The following is a 23,821-nucleotide window of genomic DNA, read 5'->3' as shown; positions in this document are numbered from 1 at the left end:
GGAATTCAGACGGAAACCAACCCGAGCGTAGTTGAGCCAAAACTGCTCTGGTTTGTCGTTGCAGCTGACGCTCTTCATCTGCGATGGATGGGGAAAGTTTTTCGATAACCGCATTCACACAATAGTGGTTTATGCCATCGGCAACTGCATCTCTGTGAAAACTGGGGGGCATTCCAACACAATATTTTTCCATAGCGTTGCACTTATATTCGTGGGCGCATAGCTTATATGTAGTCGACAAAGTTTCTTTATCTGCACCCCAAGTACTGCTAGCTAGAGACTAAAGGACCTTGTGCCTACATATCACCTTGGTACAGATAGCTTTGGGGTAGTTAGTGGTCGAAATTCGGCTGCCATTGACATTCAGTCCAAACCACACTTTCGCAGTTCATATGGTGAACAGAGTGCCCGTAGAGTTAGTAGCAGATGTTCATATATTCCTTGCTGGGAAAAAATGTTGTAAAATCATTCAAATATAAATTCAGCCTTTCACAAACGACATCAGGGAAGGTACCTGAAGCCAAGATCGTACAATCATCCGCATACGTTACGATCTCAATACCGTCTGGAGGATGTGCAATACAGGAGAGGTAGAGGTTAAACAGTTAATATCTTGCTCCGCTATATCTACCGCTGGAGAGAATTAAAGCGTCAAGAATCTTTACTGCGGGCGGTAAAAGTAAAATCGGTCTGTATGATTCATCTTTGCTGGCTTCAGTAATGGAACCACCCAGCTACAGTTTGAGTACTTTATTGAGATACTTGACTCATCCAGCTGTTTCAGCATTACCATGGAGATTCCATCAGGGCCCAACTGTTTTCATTATTTAGCGTCCCTGATAACATTAGCAACAACAACATCATCGGCAGAAAGATATCTCTTCTCTTTGACAAACTTTCGATTAAAATAGGTAAACGTCGCCAAACGTGACTTATGTCTTATCTTCCTTCTTTCGTGAGTGACTTAACCAAAATTGCAGACAATTCACTTATTCCGTCTGCAATGTTGCAACTCTTCAGATGATTTAACCACTTCTTCCGCCTATGTTCACCGACCAACCTGTTAAATTCCAGGTTTCAGATCCCTGACTCTGGGGTCAGCGGCGCATCACGCCCTTTTGCTAATCCACTCGCTGGAAAATTTGGTCTCACTTCGGGTATTCGACCACAAAGCCATGATGTCTCAGAACATCCTTTCTGCCAACCGAACATCAGAAGGGTTGGGTAGATCTCTGATGTGGTGATTATGAACTCTCTGAAACTAGGCAAATTAGCTTTCCCATGATTGATGAAAGTTCGGCGTTCAGAGGTGATGAAATCACACGGTCTGCTTATGGAGACAATTATGGGGAGATGGTATGACCCCAGAGAAACGACAGGTTGCCAGTTGACGTCATTTGTCGGACCAGGTGAGACGATGGTGTTGTCTGCAGACCTATTACACTCATTAACTGTGCAAAACCTAGATCTATCAATCTGATCAGCTAGTACTATATCTCTCTGGCCATTTCCGAATGCCACAACTTATGATGGGCATTAAAGTCCCCCAAGACCAGACGATTATGACCTTCCAAAAGTGGGCAAATGTTGGGCCTATAACCTGGAGCACACCTATTTATCGACGGCAGTTCCACACCTGACCGCTAACCCCATACATTCCAGGTACTGGTCAAGCGAGCTAGGTCTGTATTGGACAGACTGGTGCAATAGCAAAGCTAATCCCCCACCTCCACTTCTGGTGTGATCCTTCCTCAGTACGTTGCAACCATCACAACGCCGTAAGCTACAATGGTTATGTGCGCATATTTTTTTCGTAGTTTTTAATTATTTAAAATTTTAGTTTTTAATTGAATGAAATATAATTTTTTTAAATATTTTAATTGAACAAATTTATTTAATTCATAAAAATGTATCGTGATTTTTAAACACTCAGCAATTATCCTAACGAGCGTATATACACTTTCATACGGGCAAAATGTAACTCATCAAAGTTATGGTTTTAGACCCCATGAATGTTTGGACGAAATCCGTTTCAGACACTGCCCTTCCCTCTCTATGTCTGTTCCGTCTGGCTGAAGCAGACGATTACTCTCGAACGGATTAACCGATTTGGTCCAAAATTTGGCTTTGGTAATATTTTGTCCAAAGATGGACCATAATATAATGATGTGCAAAGTATGGACCAAATCGGTTACTGCCATCGAGGGTTATCGTGGGCACCACTTTAGCGAAAATTTTTGAACTTTGGGTACTTCCAAAGGGGCGGATTTGGGTACTTCCCCAGTTCAAAAATTTTCGCTAAAGTGGTGCCCACGATAACCCTCGATGGCAGTAACCGATTTGGTCCATACTTTGCACATCATTATATTTCTTCGAGACATAGAACAGGTTATAATATTGTCTATACACGTCAAGTCCTTCGATAACCTCCCACACAAAATTGCGGAACAGTGCAGTTTAGGTCCTTCTCGCATCGTTTTGAATTTTCTTGCAATAGGTTGCAATCAAGGCCCCTATTACAATGGCACAAGTTTTTTTAGTGGCAAGTCCATACTTCTTGAAAAAAAAATTACCCGAAAGTTGTAACAAACCCCTATGGCCTACACACGACAACTCTCGCACCAAATACTGCGTTGGTCCACACTTTGCATGTCGTAATATTTTTTTGAATATTAGATAAAATTCGAAGGTGATGCTTCTTTTTCCGGTACCTCCCTCACAAAAGTTCGAAAATATTCCCTAAAATGGTACGCGCGATATCTTATAAACGGAGCTATCGATTTGGAGCTCGAAATATTTTGACCATAGTTTATGTTCAAAGGGTGACGTAGGGGATGGATGATACCAAGCAACGGTCCTGACCGGTTTTAACATGGCAAAGCCCAGGATTTATCTTGGTCCCTCTTTCATCTCAAGTGGACACTGACCTCCCCGTGGTGTCACCTGGGGAACTGCCTTTAACACCCGTTAAAGGTAGTGAGCTAACATGTGCCGCGCGTTCTCCCATAAGAACGTTAAAAACTTGGGTTTGGGCGTCGTGCTAGTAACCCTCCCCTAGAAAAAACAGCATACTATGAAAAAACGAAAGAAAAGAAAAACAACCCCCTCTAAAGCTGACGAACCCCGCAAACGTTTTAAGGACCATGATCTGCGAATCTGCACCTGGAATGTTCGCAATCTCTATAGAGAAGGTGCAGTCTTCGCATTGGCAGACGTACTTGAAAAGTACAAGGCCGATATTACTGCCATGCAGGAAATACGATGGATTGGGAAAGGCGTCACAACAACACCTAAAGGTGACGCACTGTATTATAGCTGCCATGACGTAAAGCATGAGTTTGGTTGCGGTTGAGATTGGATGTACGATCGTTCCGAGGCGCAAACATTGATTCGGACCACTACCTTGTTGCAGCAAAGGTACGCACCCGCTTAAACATAGCAAACAAAGTACGAACAGACACAACACGAAAGTTAGACATCGGTAAGCTGCAATCACAACAGATAGCCACAGCATATTCCACTCAACTAGCCCAATTGCTTAATCAAAGCACTCCTCATCCCGATAACATATCAGCACAATGGCAAAGCATTGCCCACTCCATGCAAACAGCCGCAAAATCCATACTTGGATACCAAAGGCCTCCACCATGGAATCCATGGTATGATCAGGAGTGTCATGCTGCCACCGAAGAGAAAAATGCGGCATATAGGGCTACTTTACAATCCGTAGCAACGCGTAGCGCACGAGAGATACAGGGAGAAAAGGAGAGAGGAGAAACGTCTATTCCGCAGGAAAAAGAGAGAGATGGAAAAGCGGGAGTGCGAAAAACTCGAGATGTACAGGAGCCAGAATGAAGTCCGAAAATTCTACCAAAGAGTCAAGCATCAAACTGATGGCTTTGGTACGGTCGCATCCTCCTGTAGACACCAGCAAGGTAATTTGGTAACTGATACAGATAGTGTGCTCAGGATATGGAAAGAACATTTTTCAAAACTGTTGGTATCTAGTAGCAGCGAAGACGACGAAGATACCACAGTCCCAATCCCAGAAGATGGTATTGAATGTATACCGCCCAGCCAAGATGAGGTAAAGACAACAATAAATCGGCTGAAGAATAATAAGGCAGCAGGAGCCGAGCTGTTCAAAACCGGAGGCGACACGCTAATAAGGTGTATTCATCAGCTAGTTAGCACCATCTGGCAGGAAGAACGAGTACCCGACGATTGGAAACTGAGTATCCTGTGCCCCGTCCACAAGAAGGGAGATAAGACTGTATGCTCTAACTATAGGGGCATAAGTCTACTCCCTATTGCCTACAAGATCGTGTCAGGGATATTGTGCGAACGACTAAAGCCTATGCGGCTTTAGACCTGGCCACTATTGACCAGATATTTACCCTGCGGCAAATCCTGGAGAAGACCTAAGAGATGCAGATCGACACCTACCACCTTTTTGTCGATTATAAAGCAGCCTTCGACAGCCCGCTGCGTTCAAAGGTATTCCAAGCCATGTCTGAATTTGGTATCCCCGCAAAGCTCATCCGGCTTTGCAAAATGACTTTAACTGACACGAGGTCCAAGGAGACAAGGAGACAGCCTTTCGTGTGATCTCTTTAACATCCTGCTGGAAAAGGTTATACGAGAGGCAAACGTCAAAAGAAGTGGCACAATCTACACCAATAGTCACATGTTACTTGCTTATGCTGATGATATAGACATCATAGGCCGATCAGTAAAAGAAGTAACTGATACCTTTATGAAGGTCGAAGGAGAATCTGCTAAAGTGGGTCTGGCGGTAAACGGTGAGAAGACCAAGTTGATGGTGTCGACGCGCAATGCGTCCATTGAGCTCGGACCTACTGTGGAAGTTGGTTCCTATAATATTGAGGTAGTAAAAGACTTCGTCTACCTCGGCACCTCCGTAAACACAACAAACGACATCAGTTGTGAAATAAAAAGAAGAATTGTATTGGCCAACAGATGCTACTTTGGTTTAAGTAAGCAGTTTAAAAACAAAGCCACATCTCGTCAAACAAAAATAACGCTCTACAAAACACTGATACTACCCGTGCTGATGTATGGCTCCGAAGCCTGGGTACTTGCGCAAGCAGACATGGCAGTGCTTGGTGTGTTTGAGAGAAAAATTCTTCGAAAGATCTATGGACCAATCTGCGTTGACGGTGAATATCGACGTCGCATGAACAACGAGCAGTATCTGCTGTACAACGACATCAATATTGTTAAACGTATCAAGATGCAGCGATTGCTGCTAGGCCATATCATAAGAATGAGCGATGATGACCCCGCTAAAAAGGTGTATAAACACGGACCGCTTGGCGGTGCACGCAGAATTGGCAGGCCAAGGAATAGATGGCGCAAACAAGTGGATGATGAGATGAAAAGGCGCGGTATTCCAGAAAGCGAAGCAACAAATAGAGAGAATTGGAGATCTTTTCTTAGTTCGGCCTATAGAACAAATGTTCTGTAATGGGCCAGCTAAGTAAGTAAGTAAGTTTATGTCCAAAAGTGGGCTCTATCGGTCCATTCCTTAGGCTACCACCCACACAAATGTCCAACATGTTTTTAAGAGCGGTTAAGGGTCTGTTCTAGGATTTTTTTGGAAATTTTCATCGAAGGTACTCCTAGTGTCGCTGTTTACAGCGATAACATGTTTTTTGTGGACAAGTCCATGTTTCCTGATAAAATGCTCCAAAAACCAACTGAAGTAACTGGTGGCCGCGATATCTGTCGAGACGAATGACTTCCAAAATAAGACCCACTTCCAAAATGAACTATGTCGGTCTATTATTTTAGGTACCTCCCCCGCAAAACTTTCGAACTTTAATACAAATCCACATTTTTGTCGGTCAAAATTCTGAAAATCCCCTAAATGCATACGCTTTTGGGAAAGACGTGTGTCAATTAACACAGGCTGTGGGTATGTATATCTCTGTCGGCGAAGCCGATTGATACTTTTTTTACTTGCTTTAAATTACTTTGCTTCGTATTTGAATAACTCGTAAATTACAAATGTATGTATATTGACTTAGTCCATATTTACATTAGGCAATTTTCCTTGCGGCAATGGTCAGTTTTTCGGTGAGAGAGGGTGTTGAGAGGCAAAGGGTTAGCATATGCTTCACCTCTCTCTCTCCAGCGAACTGACAATTGCTGCAAGGAAAATTGCCTAATATAAATATGGACTAATTGTCCTTTCATTTCATGTCAATAATTGATTATTTTCCTTTTATTACAGACTAAAACTGTGGACTTCACCTAACACAAAATATCTGAGAAAGGTAAGTAATTCTGCACTACTTTGGTAAATACGTTCATTTCATTTATGACTTGGGCTTAATTTGGCAGATTTGTAGCATGCTTTCCATTCACATACTACCAGCGAACCCTTTCTTGAGTAAAGTCAATACATTTCCAGTTTAGCTTGGTAGATCCAATTCTTAGGTGGTAACCGACACTGGGATTGTTCCAGATTTGGAAAGCTTTTAGAATATCTATTAAAAAATATTTTTTTTGCCCCACTGTGCATTGTTGATGCATACTTCACATGATTCTGGATCAAAAAAAAAACAAAAATATTTTTTGTAAATAACTACCCATCGTCGTAGTTCCTTTGTAAGAATCATTGCACATATTTAGCATCCGAATGGGGTTCTCATCATACCACAGCATTTTACAAGTGTCTCAATGGTTGGGTTGTGCGCGTGTTTTTGTTGATTTTTGATGAAAACCAAAAATATAAACAAAACAAAATATTCCAAATAAAAAATCAATCCAACCAACAAAACAATGCGCCGCAATGTGTAAAGTTTCGCTGACAGATGTTAAAAAGAACTCATCATAGGCAGCAGCAGAAGGAAACAGCAGCAACTCTTTTGCATTGGAAATGAAAAGATGGAACTCCAGGAACCACACATACATACTAACACCTTTCGGCTGAATGTGGTGGCAAGGAGTACAAACAGCAGCCCAGAAAATTACACAAAGAAAAATAAAAATATAAACAAATACAACACGAGAGGTGTTGATGGAAGAAGGTATCGGCATCACAATCTTATTGTTGGTTCCTTTTTCCCTTTTTTTCAAATTTCTTGTTTCCCAGTCGGGATATCATAACAAATGTAAGACAGCAACAACAAAACAGCCCGTAATCAAATGAGTCATTTTTTCATTTATTATTCAGTATTTTTATACCCTCCACCATAGGATGGGGGTATATTAAGTTTGTCACTACGTTTGTAACTACTCGAAATAATCATTGTAGACCCCACAAAGTATATATATTCTTGATCAGCGTGCAATTCTACATCGATATAGCCATGTCCGTCCGTCTGTCCGTCTGTCCGTCTGTGGAAATCACTCTAGCGTCCGAACGGATTGACGTAGGTTGATGAAATTTTGGGAAAATATGTTATATTTACGTAGGACTTTTGGTATTGAAAGCGGGCTATGTAGGTCCACGCTTTCGTATAGCCCCCATACAAAATGACGCGTGACGCGTCGTCGTTTTAAGGTATTTTTAAGATATTTGGCCCATTTTACCACCGAATTGGTTGTAATTTGGTACTTTGTGTCTCCAGAGGCCAAAAAATATTCCTACCAAAGTTGGGTTATATAGGTCCACGTTTTGGTATAGCCCCCATATAAGGCCCCATATAAAGTACGCGTCATTTTAATATATTTTGAATGTATTAGACCCATTTGACCACAGAATTGGTTGTAATTTGGTATTTTGTGTCTTCAGAGGCCAGAAAACATTCCTACCAAAGTTGGGTTATATAGGTCCACGTTTTGGTATAGCCCCCACATAAGGCCCCTTATAAAGTACGCGTCATTTTAATATATTTTGAATGTATTAAACCCATTTGACCAAATAATCGGCTGTAACTTTGTATTTTGTGTTCCCAGAGGCTAAGAAACATTTCTACCATAAAATGTTTATATAGGTCCACGTGTTGATATAGCCCCCATAATACAATATCTCCCGATTTTCGATATTTTGAACGTTTTAGCCTCATTATCACACCGAGATTGCTGAAATTTGGTATTTAGTCTTCTTTAGGCGTATAAAACTTTCCCCCAGAAATTTGTAGGTATAGGTCCACGCCATCATATAGCCCCCATAGAACGGTACCTTCCGAATTTCGGTATTTTGAAGGTTGTGGCCACATTAATCCACCGAAATGGCTGAAATTTGTGGTGGAGGGTATAAAAAGTTCGGCCCGACCGAACTTAACGCTTTTCTTACTTGTTGTTTTTATTTTATTTTTTGTTCCTATAGGGAAAAAAGAGGTTTATCTGGCTCTGTGCACGTTGTTGTCTTCGTCATCATCGTCGTTATTATCCCCCAACGAATGACGAATGGCAATTTTCATCCACTTTTCTTGTTTTTGTGTTGCCGCAGATATTCTCACATTCTGTGATACACAAAAACAACGACGCGACAATGGCAAATAATCCACTTTCAACTACATTGGCAAATACCCTCGCCTGGTATACGGATACATAATCCATCCCCTTTCATATCTAATGGAAGTTCTTTTACTTCGAGAGGGAGAGATACGTTCAGTAAAAGGACCCAGAGGGAGATGACTACTCTTTAATGTTTTGTTTTGATTTATAATTTCTTGTGTTAAATTTTACGACTTCGGCATTTTACGTTTCCCTTTTGGCGTAATTGCAATTGAAAAATTACAAATTATCATCGTAAAATTTCGCATTTGTACGAAAAAGTGATTAAAGGACAAATTGTATTTTACTGAAGGGAATTTATGGTAGTGAGCATTTTCCAATAGAAAGAAGACTCAGGTCATTGTGAAATAGAAAATAAAACATAAACTTATTATTTTGACAATGTTGTGATAGATGGAAGAGGCATAAATCGATTGAGATTGACGTACTATCATCGCTCGGAGAAAAAAACATCGATTCGAATCATTACCTTTCTGCAGCAGAGGATTATAGCCAATTTTTTAGGTAAAAAAGGCTTTTTAAAAATTTCCAATGTGAATTAGTAATAAACAGTGGGCTTCAAGAGAAAAATGAAGAATAAAAGTATAATGTTGTAACATCTGAAAACTTTAGTTCGAGAGGTGTATGTAGTTATGGCTCCAAATATTGGGACATTTCGGGGTCCTTAACACAGGAAATATTGGCTTTAAATAGCAATAAATATGGTGATGAAGTCTTTATCACAATGTTAAAATTTCAATACGATCCGATAAGTGGCCTTACACTACATTAGAGCGCAAAAGTGTTGTGGAAGAAGTGTCTCAAGGAATGGACCGACATAGCCCACATTGGAACTGATATAATTTTGGACGTGATTCCTTTCGATAGTTATCCTGGTTTAGGAATAGCCATTTTAGTTGGTCAGAGTAGGCATTTTAGAGCTTTAGAGTCATTATATCAGGTAACATGCACTTGGCCCACGAAAAAATTACCTATATCGTTGTAATAAAAATCAAGGAGAAGGCCTTCGACGAATATTTCAAAACCATCCTAAGACAGGCCTTAAAGTGTGCCTAGGCACAAATTTTGAACATTTGTGAGAGGGGGGTACCAGAAGTCCGATATAGTCCATCTTCGAAATTGATTTAAGTTTGAGGAAAATATTAGTACATGGTGGCCCAAAATTAATCCTCCTATCAGAAAATGCTATAAATTTTGCGATTGGTCCCTAATGTCAGTTCTGTTTTGGCATTTGTGTAGTAAATACATGCGAAATACACGTTAGTAAACAATGTTACGCTACACTGCTTCAGAACGCGGAATATTGGTGACATTTGATTTTTCATCAAAAATAATCATGAGTGATAAGGCGCATTTCCAGCTTAGCGGGTACGTAAATAAGCAAAATTTACGCTTCTGGGGCACTGAAAATCCGCGTGTAACCCATGAAGAGCCATTACACCCGCTCAAAGTCGCTGTGCTGTTTTCGCTGGAGCAGTCATCGGCCCTTTTTTTCTTCGAAGATGTCGCGGGTCAAACGCTTACTGTGAATGGTGAGCGCTACAGAGCAATGATCAATGAGTTCTTTTTGTCGCAACTTGATAAATTGGGATTGGAAAACATGTGGTTCCAACAGGACGGTGCAACGGCACACACTGCACGTGCCACAACCAAGGATGCATTTCCCGGCCGCCTAATCTCCCGTTTTGGCGATTTGCACTGGCCAGCAAGATCGCCTGATTTGACCGCTCCAGACTTCTTTTTATGGGGCTTTTTGAAGTTGCGGGTTTATGTCAACAGCTCTTAAAGACAATATCCGTCAAGAATGTGAGGACATATCGCCGGAAGTTTTGGCCAAAGTGATGGAAAATGTCATAAAAAGGGCTCAAATGACAATAAACTGTGTTATCTGAAATCATATTCTCGACTTGATTTAAAAAAAATTAAAAGGCCAAATAAAAATAATCCGCAATAAGAATCAAAGTTTTTAATTTTTTTTTAAATTACAGCCAAAAAACAAATGTTTACTTTTGCGCCACGTAACGGTGCCTACCGATATTTGGCATTTTGTCTTCGTTGTGGCTATAAAACTTTCCACCTGAAATTTGTCGGTATAGGTCCACGTCTTCATGTAGGCCCATAGAATGGTAACTCCCGATTTTCGGTATTTTGAAGGTTTTGGTCTCAATATCCCACCGAAATGTCTGAAATTTGGCATTTTGTCTTCGTTGTGGGTATAAAACTTTCCCCCTGAAATTTACCGGTATAGGTCCACGTCTTCATGTAGGCCCATAGAACGGTACCTCCCGATTTTCGTATTTTGAAAGCTGTGCCCCAATATCCCACCGAAATGTCTGAAATGTGGCATTTTGTCTTCGTTGTGGGTATAAAACTTTTCACCTGAAATTTGTCGGTATAGGTCAACGTCTTCATATAGCCCTATAGAACGGTACCTCCGGATTTGTGGTATTTCGAATTGGCTGAACTTTGGTATTAAGTCTTCGTTGTGGGTATAAAACTTCCCAACTGAAATTTGTCGATATAGGTCCACGTCTTCATATAGCCCCCATAGAACGGTACCTCCGGATTTCTGGTATTTTGAAGGTTGTTCCCTCAATGTCCCACCGAAATGACTGAAAATTGGTATTTAGTCTTCGTTGGGGGTATAAAACAATCCACCTGAAATTTGTCGGCATAGGTCAAAGTCTTCATATAGCCCCCATAGAACGGTACCTCCGGATTTCTGGTATTTTGGAGGTTGTGCCCTCAATATCCCTCCGAATTGGCTGAAATGTGATATTAAGTCTCACTTGGGAGTATAAAACTTCCCAACTGAAATTTATCGGTATAGGTCCACGTATTCATATAGCCCCCACAGAATGGTACCTCCGGATTTCTGGTATTTTGAAGGTTGTGCCCTCAATATCCCTCCGAATTGGCTGAAATTTGGTAAGTCTCAGTTGGGGGTATAAAACTTCCCGCCTGAAATTTATCGGTTTAGGTTCAGGCCTTCACATAGCCCCCATAGAACGATACCTTCCGATTTTCGGTATTTTGAAGGCTGTGGCCTCAATATCCCACCGAAATGTCTGAAGTTTGGCATTTTGGCTTCGTTGGGGGTATAAAACAATCCACCTAAAATTTGTCTGCATAGGTCAAAGTCTTCATATAGCCCCCATAGAACGGTACCTACCGATATTCGGTATTTTGAAAGTTGTAGCCTCCATATCCCACCGAAATGACTGAAAATAAGTATTTAGTCATCGTTGAGGGTATAAAGCTTTCCCCCTGAAATTTGTCGGTATAGGTCCACGTCTTCATATAGGCCTCATAGAACGGCAACTCCGGATTTCTGGTATTTTGAAGGTTGTGCCCTCAATATCCCTCAGAAATGGCTGAAATTTGGTATTAAGTCTTCCTTGGGGGGTATAAAACTTTCCACCTAAAATTTGTCGGTTTAGGTTCAGGCCTTCATATAGCCCCCATGGAATGGTACCTCCCGATTTTCGGTATTTTGAAGGTTGTGGCCTCAATATCCCACCGAAATGTCTGAAATTTGGAATTTTTTCTTCGTTGTGGGTATAAAACTTTCCACCTGAAAGTTGTCGGTATAGGTCCACGTCTTCACATATCCCCCATAGAACGGTACCTCCGGATTTCTGGTATTTTGAAAGTTGTGGCCTCAATATCCCTCCGAAATGTTTGTAATTTGGCATTTTGTCTTCGTTGCGGTTATAAAACTTTCCACCGGAAATTTGTCGTTATAGGTCCACGTCTTCATATAGCCCCCATAGAACGGTACCTCCGGATTTCTGGTATTTTGAAGGTTGTTCCCTCAATACCCATCCGAATTGGCTGAAATTTGGTATTAAGTCTTCGTTGGGGGTATAAAACTTCCCACCTGAAATTTGTCGGCATAGGTCCAAGTCTTCATATAGCCCCCATAGAATGGTTTCTCCCGATTTTCGATATTTTGAAGGTTGTGGCCTCAATATCCCACCGAAATGACTGAAATTTGGCATTTTGTCTTCATTGTGGGTATAAAACTTTCCCCCTGAAATTTGTCGGTATAGGTCCACGTCTTCATATATCCCCCATAGAACGGTACCCCCGGATTTCTGGTATTTTGAAGGTTGTGCCCTCAATACCCCTCCGAAATGGCTGACATTTGGCATTAAGTTTGCCTCCACAACCCCAGTGACCCCAGAGTCAGGTTGCTGCCACTAGAAGATAATAGATTTATCAGTGAGGACAAGCGGAACAAGTGGTTAGATCATATGAAGAGTTGCAATATTGAAGTCGGAATTAGTGAATTGTGGGCAACTGTAAAGCCACTCTCGAACTCTGGAAAGAAGAAAGATAAGACTTCAGTCACGTTTGGCGACCTCCAAAGAAGTGTGCAAATTATTTTAATCGACAATTTGTCCAGCACCCCCTTGAGTGTCAGGGCGAAAAGAAGAGTACTACTTCGCATTACATCTCATCCTGCCGAGGAGGCACCACCACAATTTACAATATATGATGTTGCAAATGCCTTCTTTGGTGGGATTCTCTAACTCATTTTTTGAAAGCCATGTATTCCGAAATACAGTTGACGAACCGGCGATTCCAAAGGACAACGCTCTAGCCATAACTGGTGTCAATCAGTCCACGGCTGACAGGGCGGGGACGATATACACGGAAATCCCAAAGTTATCGGAGACAGTCTTGAGAGACAGAGTAGGGAACTCTTTGACCAACTGGAGAGACTTGTTCCGACCATGCCTCCTCTGGTGGCATGGTAAATAATCTCACCCTCACTGACGACGAACTGGACATTACGGTGAACCCAGCTGAGTCACCTAGGAGGTCTGATGATGACATGTCCACTGACGGTGATGTGGTCGAAGAGGTTGTGGACCTTGGTTCGCAATCCCTAACAAATCGGATCCAGTCGAGTCCTGTATCGGCACCCGCCGATACTAAGCTTCGGAGGCAGATTGCAATTAAGTCAATGGATGTTGGTGGAGAATCTAAAGAGGATCCATCAACAGCCCCCGACTCTAAGTCGATGGCCAACGATGAGGAATCAACGGAAACTCCAACAATAGCCACTGACCCTAAGTCTCCGGCCTGCGTTGGGGAATCCAAGGAGACTTCATCGACGGACACCGACTTAAATGCAATATCCGCCAAAGAGGCTGCAGATACGAGGTACTATAAACGTGCGATCGCGTATCTGCGCAAGTTCGTGGGGAGGGACGCGAACTCGCATTCAAGGAGGGAGATTACCTTCATCAAGAGTAAGCTCAAGTACGTTAGGAAGTTCGAAAGAACTTATCCTAACGCACCCAGATGTGAACTCTTGGTGGACAAAATCTTCCTCCCAGACCCTGTCGCTGCTACAGCCAAAGACTCGAAAGAGATGTGAGGTGAAGCCTCCTGCTTCTGGTAGTAAGGTGGAACCTAAAGCTGTTCCGAAGCCGAACCCGGATCAGAAGCACTGGAAAAGGATAAGGGGCGTAATCCGACACCAAAAGTCTCTTGTAATGGTAGTCAACTGGGGAAGGTGACCCCAACTGACGAGGGTAAAGCGGAAGAACAAAAGGTTTCGGAGACCCGCGCAATCTGTTCGGGAGTCACGATGGAAGGTTCGTCTGGGGCACAATCGACTTCTGAGAAGGCGAACAAGTCCTCACTGCCAAAGACTGTAAAGCGGGTTCGCTCTTCAGAAGGCCCACAGCCTTCGCCAAAGAAGACGATGATCTCCCAGGCGGTCAACACGGCGGACTCCTATGCTGGCGTTCTTGATCGCAAAGCCAAGGGAAGTAGCACCAGTACTGAGAATGCGTGCACTTCCTCGGGAAAAGCTGCTACCAAGGCCCGTGATCAAGGATGTAGGAAACTCTATGCCAAAACGGCCACAGTGGCAACCGATGACGATCTCCTGGTTGCAATCATTGACAGAGGTGACCCCTTCGGGAAAATCAGCGAAAGTTACTGGTTGCCCTTTGAGACTCGTCTTCGTTAAGCTATTGTGTCCACTGAGGTAGATCAGGGTGACCGTCAGTTTGGCGGTGCCTTCCTTCAGAAGGGAGTTAAGATCATCAAATGTCTCAACAGGAGCAAGAATACCTTAAGAAGACTGTTAATGGCTTTAACGACCTTTGGGAGGGGGCAAAAATTGCCGCGTTCTCTGTAGCGGAGATTCCATCAGTGAAGGTATTCCCAGCATGTGTTCCCCCACCCCCCGTGGACAAGGAACTTCTGCTGAGGATGCTGGAGCTCCAGAACCTAGGTCTCCTTACTAAGGACTGGACTGTAATAAGTCTAACCCCTTGTAAGGAAAATGGAGGGATGGACGTTAAAATGACGGTAGAGTCCTCAGGAGAGGAGTACCTCAAGGTTAGGTTTGAATAGCATTCACAAGGATGCAGTAAACAATTATCGTGTGAATGCGCTCCTCAGAGAACATCTCCCATCTATTGCAATACCTTTAAAAGGGTTTTCAAGGTCCAAAGGTCGACATAAACCTTTACAAAGTCTTCTAGTCGAAGAAACAAATCTTCTACAAAAACTTTCAGGTGATCTTCTATCTGCAGAAGGAATGCCTTCTGTTCCTAAAATACCTTTAGAAGGTATCCCGTCTCTAGGAGACCTTTAGAAGGTATTCTATCCTAGAAGACCTTTGGAATGTCTTCTGCCGTTAGAAGACCTTTAGATGGTAGTCTGTTCGGAAAAAGATCATTGGTTGATCTTCCATCTCAAGAAGACCTTTAGAAGATCTTATGTCCGTAGAAAATCTTTAGATCCTTTGAAGACCTTAAGAAGATCTTCCGACCATAGAAGATCCCTAGAAGGTCTTCTGTCCAGAGAAGATCCTAAGAATGTTCTTTGCCCACGAATGACTCTTAGAAGATCTTCTATCTCCAGAAGACCCTAAGAAGTTCTTCTATCCCCAGAAGGTGTTCCCCAAGGCATTCTGTCCATAGAGAACTATTAGAAGATCTTCTATCCATAGAAGACCCTTAGAAGGTTGTCTGTCCATAGAAGACCCTTAGATGGTCTTCGGTTCCTAGAAGACTTTCAAAAGCTGTTCTCTTCATAAAAGGCCTTTGGAAAGTCTTTTAGTCAAAGAAGACATTTAAAAACATTGGAATATTGTGCTATAGCTCCATTTCGATCATTTATTGGAACCTCACTAATTCAACGGCTTCCCGATGCTTCAATCCCTGTAGTATTATAAAACTAAAAATTAAAAATCCTTTTTTTTTCCAAAACACCCATATCTAAACACCAATTACGAGCAGACGGCATTTAATTTAGCCACCTTAACCCTCACACAAATCCGCAATATCCACAATATTGACCCTGAAAAATTAGGCAAAAATTTATTGGCACACTTGAAAAGAAAATTGAAGCGATATTTTATTGCCAACATGGAACACATGCAGACAAAATGCGCCTCAGCAAATCTCAGGGTGTGGTTGGCTTGGCTCGCCTGCTGGCGATTGTACAAATACAATGCAGAGATTATTTGTGCAACGGTTTTCCATGCAGGCAGGCAGGAAAATATGAAATATGCCTTTGCCGATGGCCAAGCCACACCGAACGCATGTTTGCCTTGGCTGTCAATAATCATAATAATAATTTCTGGATAATATCGAAGAACACAAAAACAACAACAGAGAACCAGAAAAAAGAAAATCAAAATCTGTGTCTGAAGAAGAATGTAATTATTGAGGATTCAATAACATGATTACGCGGTAATTTTTATACATGTCTGAGTGTGTGTGGGTAATGGCGGGTGCTATTGCCGAGGCTGATATAAACAACATGCATCATAAACTATCAACTCTGCTGAGCAGTAGACACGGACTCCCCTTTTTTGTTTGGCTGGGGAGTCTCTCACTCACACTCGCTCTTGCCATCCATCCACTGGCAGTGGATTCCCATTTTTTTATTTCTCTGTTACGTTTAACATAAACAAAATGTAATCAAATAAAAATTGGGTGGCTTTTAATTCACTACATACAAACATTTATTAAAAACATAAACACACGCACACACTCAGATACAGATACAGCTACAAACTCATACAAATGCAATTACAATTTTCCACAGAACCAACCAACACAAATATGGGTCCCCAGATACAGATTCGTAGTTTGAAGTTTATTCAACAACATTAAGCTGAATATTATAGTACCACACACTCATACACCACAAATACACACTCACACAGAATAGCATATTGGAACATCTCTTCGAATTGGAATGAACGAACACAAACCACCGGGGAGACATAATACCCAAGCATAAGCGCCGCTCATTTGTCTCTGTGCGTCAACATAATCCAAAACATCCCCTATTTTTCCAGTAGCAAAGAAACACTGCCTCAGCATTTTTTTTCTGAGATGAAAAAGTACATGCAGAGAATCAAAGATTTCCAGGGAGAAATTAACGAGGGCTACCAGTTAATGGTGGGAAGTTTTATTAGAGGGTTTCCTGTTGAATGAAAACCTCTTATAGGAGGTATTCTGTCCCTAAAAGACCCTGAGGGGGTACTATAACTCTAGAAGACCCTTACAAGGCCTTCTGACCCTAGAAGACCTTTAGAAGATCTTCTGTCCATAAAAGACCTTTGAAGGTCTTCTGTCCATAGAAAACCTTTAGATGGACATCTGTCTTTAGGGGACCTTTAGAAGATCTCTGTCTCAAGAAGACCATTAAAAATTCTTCTGTCCTTAGAAGACACTTAGAAGGTCTTTAGTCCGTAGAAGACCTTTACAAGGCCTTTGTCTCTAGAACATCTTTAGAAGGTCTTCTGTTCATAATAGACTCTTAAAAATTCTTCTACCAATATATGACCTTTACATAGAAAACGATTAAATAATTTTCTGTCCGTAGAAGACCCTTAGAGGGTCTACCGTCCATAGACGATCCTAAGAGTGTCTTCTGTCCAGAGAATACACTTAGAAAGTCTTCTGTCCATAGAAGGCCTTAAAAAGTCTTCCTTCCAGAAAAGACCCTTAGAAGGTACTCTGTCGGTAGAAGGCCCTGAGGAGGCCCTCTGTCCATAAAATACCCTTAGATATTTTTCTGTTCATAGAATATATTCTGTCTATAAAAGACCCTAAGAAAGTTTCTGTCGATAGAAGACCCTGACAAGGCCCTATGTCCATAGACGACCCTTAGAAGATCTTCTGTCTATAAAAGACCCTTAGAAGGTCTTCTGTCGATAGAAGACCCTGATAAGGCACTCTGTCCATAGAAGACCCTTAGAAGGTCCTCTGTCGATAGAAGACTCTTAGAAGATTTTCTGCCTAGCCCTTTGAAGGTCTTCCATCCAGAAAAGACCCTACGAAGGTATTCTGTCGATGGAAGACCCTGACAAGGCCGTCTGTTCATAAAAGACCCTTAGAAAGTTTTCTGTCCATAGAAGACCCTTAGAATATCTTCTGTCTATAGAAGACCCTTAGAAGGTCTTCTGTCCAGAGAAGACCCTTAGAAAGTTTTCTGTCCATAGAAGACCCTTAGAAGATCTTCTGTCTATAGAAGACCCTTAGAAGGTCTTCTATCCAGAGAGGACCCTTAGAAGGTATTCTGTCGTTAGAAGACCCCGACAAGGCCGTCTGTCCATAGAAGACCCTTAGAAGATCTTCTGTCTATAAAAGACCCTTATAAGGTCTTCTGTCCAGAGAAGACCCTTAGAAGGTATTCTGTCGATAGAAGACTCTGACAAGACCGTCTGTTCATAAAAGACCCTTACAAGTCTTCTGTCCATAGAAGACCCTTAGAATATCTTCTGTCTATAGAAGACCCTTAGAAGGTCTTCTGTCCAGAGAAGACCCTTAGAAGGTTTTCTGTCGATAGAAGACCCTGACAAGGCCGTCTGTTCATAAAAGACCCTTAGAAAGTTTTCTGTCCTTAGAAGACCCTTAGAAGATCTTCTGTCTATAGAAGACCCTTAGAAGGTATTCTGTCCAGAGACGACCCTTAGAAGGTATTCTGTCGAGAGAAGACCCCGACAAGGCCGTCTGTTCATAAAAGACCCTTAGTAAGTCTTCTGCCCATAGAAGACTCTAAGAAGATCTTCTGTATATAGAAGACCCTTAGAATGTATTCTGTCGATAGAAGACCCCGACAAGGCCGTCTGTTCATAAAAGACCCTTAGTAAGTATTCTGCCCATAGAAGACCCTAAGAAGATCTTCTGTATATAGAAGACCCTTAGAATGTATTCTGTCGATAGAAGACCCTGACAAGGCCGTCTGTTCATAAAAGACCCTTACAAAGTCTTCTGTCCATAGAAGACCTTTGGAAGATTTTCTGTCTATTGAAGACCCTTAGAAGGTATTCTGTCCAGTGAAGACCCTTAGAAGGTATTCTGTCGATAGAAGACCCTGACAAGACCGTCTGTTCATAAAAGACACTTAGAAATTCTTCTGTCTATTGAAGACCCTTAGAAGGTATTCTGTCCAGTGAAGACCCTTAGAAGGTCTTCTGTCCATAGAAGACCCTTAGAAGGTCTTCCGTCCGGAGAAGACCCCTACAAGGTCCTCTGTCCATAAAATATCCTTAAAAGAACTTCTGTCTATAGAAGGCCCTTAGAAGGTCTTCTGTCCAGAGAAGACCCTTGGAAGGTCTTCAGTAGATAGAAAACCCCGACAAGGCCCCCTGTCCATAAAATACCCTTAGAAGATCTTCTGTCCATAGGCGACCCTTAGAAGATCTTCTGTCCATAGGCGACCCTTAGAAGATCTTCTGCCTATAGAAGACCCTTGGAAGGTCTTCTGTCGATAAAATGCTCTGTCGATAAGGCTCTCTGTCCAGAGAAGACCCTTAGAAGGCTCTCTGTCCATAGAAGATCTTTTGCCTATAGAAGACCCTTAGAAGGTCATTTGTCCATAAAAGGCCCTTAAAAGATCTTCAGTCCATAGAATACCCTTCTGTGCAGAGAAGAACCTTAGAAGGTCTTCTGTCGATAGAAGACCATGACAAGGCCCTCTGTCCATAAAAGACCCTTAGGAGGTCTTCTATCCATAGAAGACCCTTAGAAGATCTTCCGTTCCTAAAAGACCTTTAGACGGTATTCCGTCTCTAGAAGAACATTGGACGATCTTCTGTCCTTAGAAGACCTTTACGAGTTCTTCTGCTCCTAGGACACCTTAAGAAGACCTTTAGAATGTATTCTGTTCCTAAAAGACCTTTGGAAGGTTTTCTGTCCCTAGAGGATTGGTCTTCCGTTCCTAGAAGACTGTTAGAATGTCTTCAGTCTCTAAAAGACCTTTAGAAGTTCTCCCGTTCCTAGAAGACCTTTAGAAGTACTTCCGTCCCTATAAGAACATTGGAAGATCTTCTTCTGCTCCTAGGAGACCTTAAGAAGACCTTTAGAATGTATTCTGTCCCTAAAAGACATTTGGAAGATCTTCTGTTCCTAGTTGACCTTTAGAATGTCTTCCGTTTCTAGAAGACCTTTAGAACTTCTTCCGTCCCTAGAATGCCAATAGAGGACTTCTGTCTTTAGAAGGCCTTTAGAAGTTCTTCTTTCCCTAGGAGATCTTTATAATGTAATCTGTCACTAGAATACCTTTAGAAAATGTTCCGTTCCTAGAAGACATTTAGAAGGTCTTCCGTCCCTAGACGACACTTAGCAGATCTTCTGTCCTTAGAAGACCTTTAGAAGGTCTTCTGCCCTTAGGAAACCTTCCGGAGGTCTTCTGTCCATAATTGACCCTTAGAAGATCTTCTATCCATAGAAGGCCCTTAGAATATCGTCAGTCCCTAAAGACCTTTTGAAGGTCTTCTGTTCATTAAAAGACCTTTAGAGTGTCTTCTGTCCTGTAGAAGGTCTACCGTCCCTAGAAGATCAATAGAGGACCTCCAGTCTTTAGAAGACCTTTAGAAGTTCTTATGTCTCTAGAAGGCCTTTAGAAGACGTTCAGAATACCTTCTGTCCCTAGGAGTCCTTTAGAAGATCTCCCGTTCCTAGAAGACCTTGATTAGGTCTTCAGTCTCTAGAAGACCATTATATATTCTTCTGTCCTTAGAAGACCTTTAGTATGTCTTGTGCCCCTAGAAGACCCTCAGAAGGTATTCTATCCACAGAAGATCTTTAGAGGATCTTCTCTCTCTAGAAGACCTTTAAAAGGTCTTCTGTCCATAGAAGTCCGTTAGAATGTCTTCAGTCCCTAGAAGACCTTTAGGAGCTCTTTCGTTCCTAGAAAACCTTTAGAATGTGTTCCGTTTCTAGAAGAGCTCTAGAACGTCATCCATCCCTAGAAGGCCATTATCAGATCTTCTGTCAATTGAAGACCTACGAAGGTCTTCTGTCCCTAGAAGACCTTTAGAACGCAAGACCCTCCTGGAAGACCTTCAGAAGGTCTTCAATCCCTAGAACCCATTAGAAGATACTCTGTCCTTCCAAAGGTCTTCTGCTCTAGGAGAACTTTAGAAGCTCTTCCGTTCCTAAAAGACCATTAGAAGTTCTTCTATCCATAGAAGACCTTTGAAGGGTGTTCTTTAAAAGGTTTTCTGTCCATAGAAGTCTCTTAGAATGGCTTCAGTCCCTAGAAGACCTTTAGGAGTTCTTTCGTTCCTAGAAAACCTTTAGAAAGTCGTCCGTTCCTAGAAGACGAGAAGAAGAAAAGGTCATCCGTCCATAGAAGGCCCCTAGAAGGTATTGTGTCAATAGAAGACCTACGAAGGTCTTCTGTCTCTAAAAGACCTTTAGAACGCAAAACCCTCCTAGAAGACCTTTAGAAGGTCTTCCATCCCTAGAAGACCATTAGAAGATCCTCTGTCCTTAGAAGACCTTTCGAAGGTTATCTCCTCTAGGAGAACTTCAGATGGTCTTCCGTTCCTAGAAGACCATTAGATGTTCTTCTTTCCATAGAAGACCTTTGGAAAGTGTTCTGTCCCTAGAAGACCACTTTTCCTAGAAGTCCGTTAGAATTTCTTCTGTGTCTAGAATTTCTTCAGAAGGTCTTCTATCCAAGGAAGACCTTTCGAAAATCGTCTGTCCCTAGACCTCCCTTAGGAGGCCTTCTGTCTCTAGAAGACATTTTGGAAGTGTTATGTACATGGAAGACCTTTAGAATGTCTCTTGTTCATAGAAGACCTTGAGAAGATTTTCTGTCATCAATTGACCTTTAGAAGTCTTCTGTCCCTAGAAAACCATCTAAAAGACAACTGTCTATATTTGAACTTTTGAAGGTTTTCTGTTCCTAGTAGACCTTTAGCATGTCTTCTGTCTCTAGACGACCTAGGAAGGTCTTTTGTTTCACTTTAGAAAGGTCTTCTGCCCACAGAAGGCTTTTCAACGTCCTCTGCCCACAGAAGATGCATACAAGGTCTTCTTTCCATAGAAACCCTTAGAAGGTCTTCTGTCCATAGAAGACCCTTAGAAGGTATTCTGTCCAGAAAACCCCCTTAGAAAGTTTTCTGTTCTAGAAGACCTTTAGAAACTCTTTATACATAGAAGACTTTTAGAAGTTCATCTGTCCTTTAGAAGGTCTTCCCTCTATAGGAGGTCTTTAGAAGGTATTCAGTCCATAGAAGACCCTTATTAAGCCGTTAGAAGTCGTCTATCCCTAGAAGATGCTTAAGAGATCTTCTGTCCAAATTAAGACCTTTAAAATGTCCTCTGTCCATTGGAGGGCCTTAGGAGGGGTCTTCTGTCCATAGAAGATGTTCAGTCCCTAGAAGGTCTTTAGCAGGTATACTGTCTATAGAAGAACTTTAGGAGGTCTTCAGTTCCAAGAAGACCTATGGAAGGTCTAATATTCAAACATGGCCTTAATTTCCAATTCCACCCCTCGTTATCGATTCGTAATGCACCGAGTCTCTTCAGTTGCATTAATTTCTTCATTTGCTGTTGTGTGCGAGAGTTTTGCGTGAGCTCTGTTATGTTCCAATGGACACACAGAATGGAAAAAAACCGTGTGTGTGTGTATCATCGTTGGAGTGTGGATGATTGGATAGATGGATGGATGGTTGGTTGAATGCATGCATGGTTGGTTGCTTGGATGGATGACTGGATGTTTGGATGCATGGTGGGATATTGTTCTGGAATAAGCAATACACACTCAAGCGAGCACACACACACACTCTCACACATACAGCATAGCATACACTCTGCCGAAATCAACTGAAAAAAACTTCTCTTCTCGCTGCCTGTTGTGTGTTTTTTGGACTAAAGAAAATTTTACTTATTTCTGGTGATTGTGCGCCGGTAAATAGTTTGTACAACGCTCTGGAACGGAACGGTACGTTTCTATAAAAATCTCGGTTAGAAGAATGAAGAATAGATTGTAGATAGAAATAAAAATTTTCAAAATAAAAACAAAAAGAAGAATAAGACATTGTGTTGTGTGCTCCTGCCAAACAATAGAGAAAATTTCCCCCCAAAAGAAAAACCAACAAAGTGTTGTATGAGAAAAACATAATACGACAAAGAGAAAAAACAAAACAACAAAGTTGAAAAACAAGGCTTAAAATTGTCAAAACATAACAATTTGCCAAAACCGAAAAAAATAAAAACTCCCCAAAAAGAGAACAACAACTGAGCGTTTTTGTGTACAGTAACTCTGCTACCCGCTATTGAACAACACCACACTCCAGCAGGGTGTTCGACGGATCGGTGCTGTGAAGTAGAGAAAATAAAACTAAAGAAAAAATCAAAGTTAAAGAAATAATAACGGAAAAATAACTAAACCAAAAAAAAATTGAAATAATTATCAACAAATAGTAGAAATAATTAGTTAATTTTAAATTATTAGTGCAACTTCAAAGATAAAGTGAATGAAATACCAATTTAAAGCGGAGTGATACCGAAATAAATTCAAGGAACTGTCTTTTAAAGTGAGTGGAAATAAATTTGAAATTTTTTGATTTTTTTTTTTTCAAAATAAAAACAAAACGAAACCAATTATCCTTAATGACTTAAAAAAAATTCTAACTAGAAAAATCATCCGGACTTTTTCGCTGAGTATACTTAATTTGAAAATGCATACACAAATCTCAGAATTACTGGATGCGTACATTAGGGTGCTGTTTACAAATGAAAATAATTTTAAAATGTTTTGAAATATCAAATCGTAAATTGCTTTACTTTGTGATATTGGCCCAAAATTGCCACAAACCTCCGTAAATGTTTTTTAAATAAAAAAATTTATAGAACTTTTAAATTTTAGGATTTAATGAAAATCAAAATCATTTGACATGTTTTTAAAGGTTTATAATTTTTTGTTTTTTTTTTTTTAATTCAAATTTCTATCCATTAAGCATTTGTGAAAGTTCTTCCGGAAGATCTTTAGAAGAATGAATACGTTTTTGAATTTAAATAATAACGAAATCAAAACTTTTCTGATT

The 23,821-nt window shown here is 41.2% G+C and overlaps 1 protein-coding gene across 2 annotated transcripts in view; it reads left to right on the top strand.

Moving 5' to 3' along the window:
* Nrt (Neurotactin) overlaps nt 1-23,821 on the top strand; it is a 145,208-nt gene that overhangs the window by 88,708 nt on the left and 32,679 nt on the right. Inside the window, exon 2 of one of the 2 annotated variants that reach the window (XM_073980656.1) lies at nt 6,257-6,299. The gene's annotated coding sequence lies outside the window, so the exon portion shown is untranslated. Of the gene's footprint in view, nt 1-6,256; nt 6,300-22,662; nt 23,312-23,821 lie in introns of those variants that run through there. The other variant, XM_073980658.1, reaches the window with a different exon arrangement.

Source organism: Musca autumnalis, unplaced genomic scaffold (genome assembly GCF_047663935.1).
Source record: "Musca autumnalis isolate F117 unplaced genomic scaffold, ASM4766393v1 scaffold_4, whole genome shotgun sequence".
Taxonomy (NCBI): Eukaryota; Metazoa; Arthropoda; class Insecta; order Diptera; family Muscidae; genus Musca; species Musca autumnalis.
Note: the sequence above shows the minus strand (reverse complement) of the source record. Positions and strands in the feature narration are given on the sequence as shown.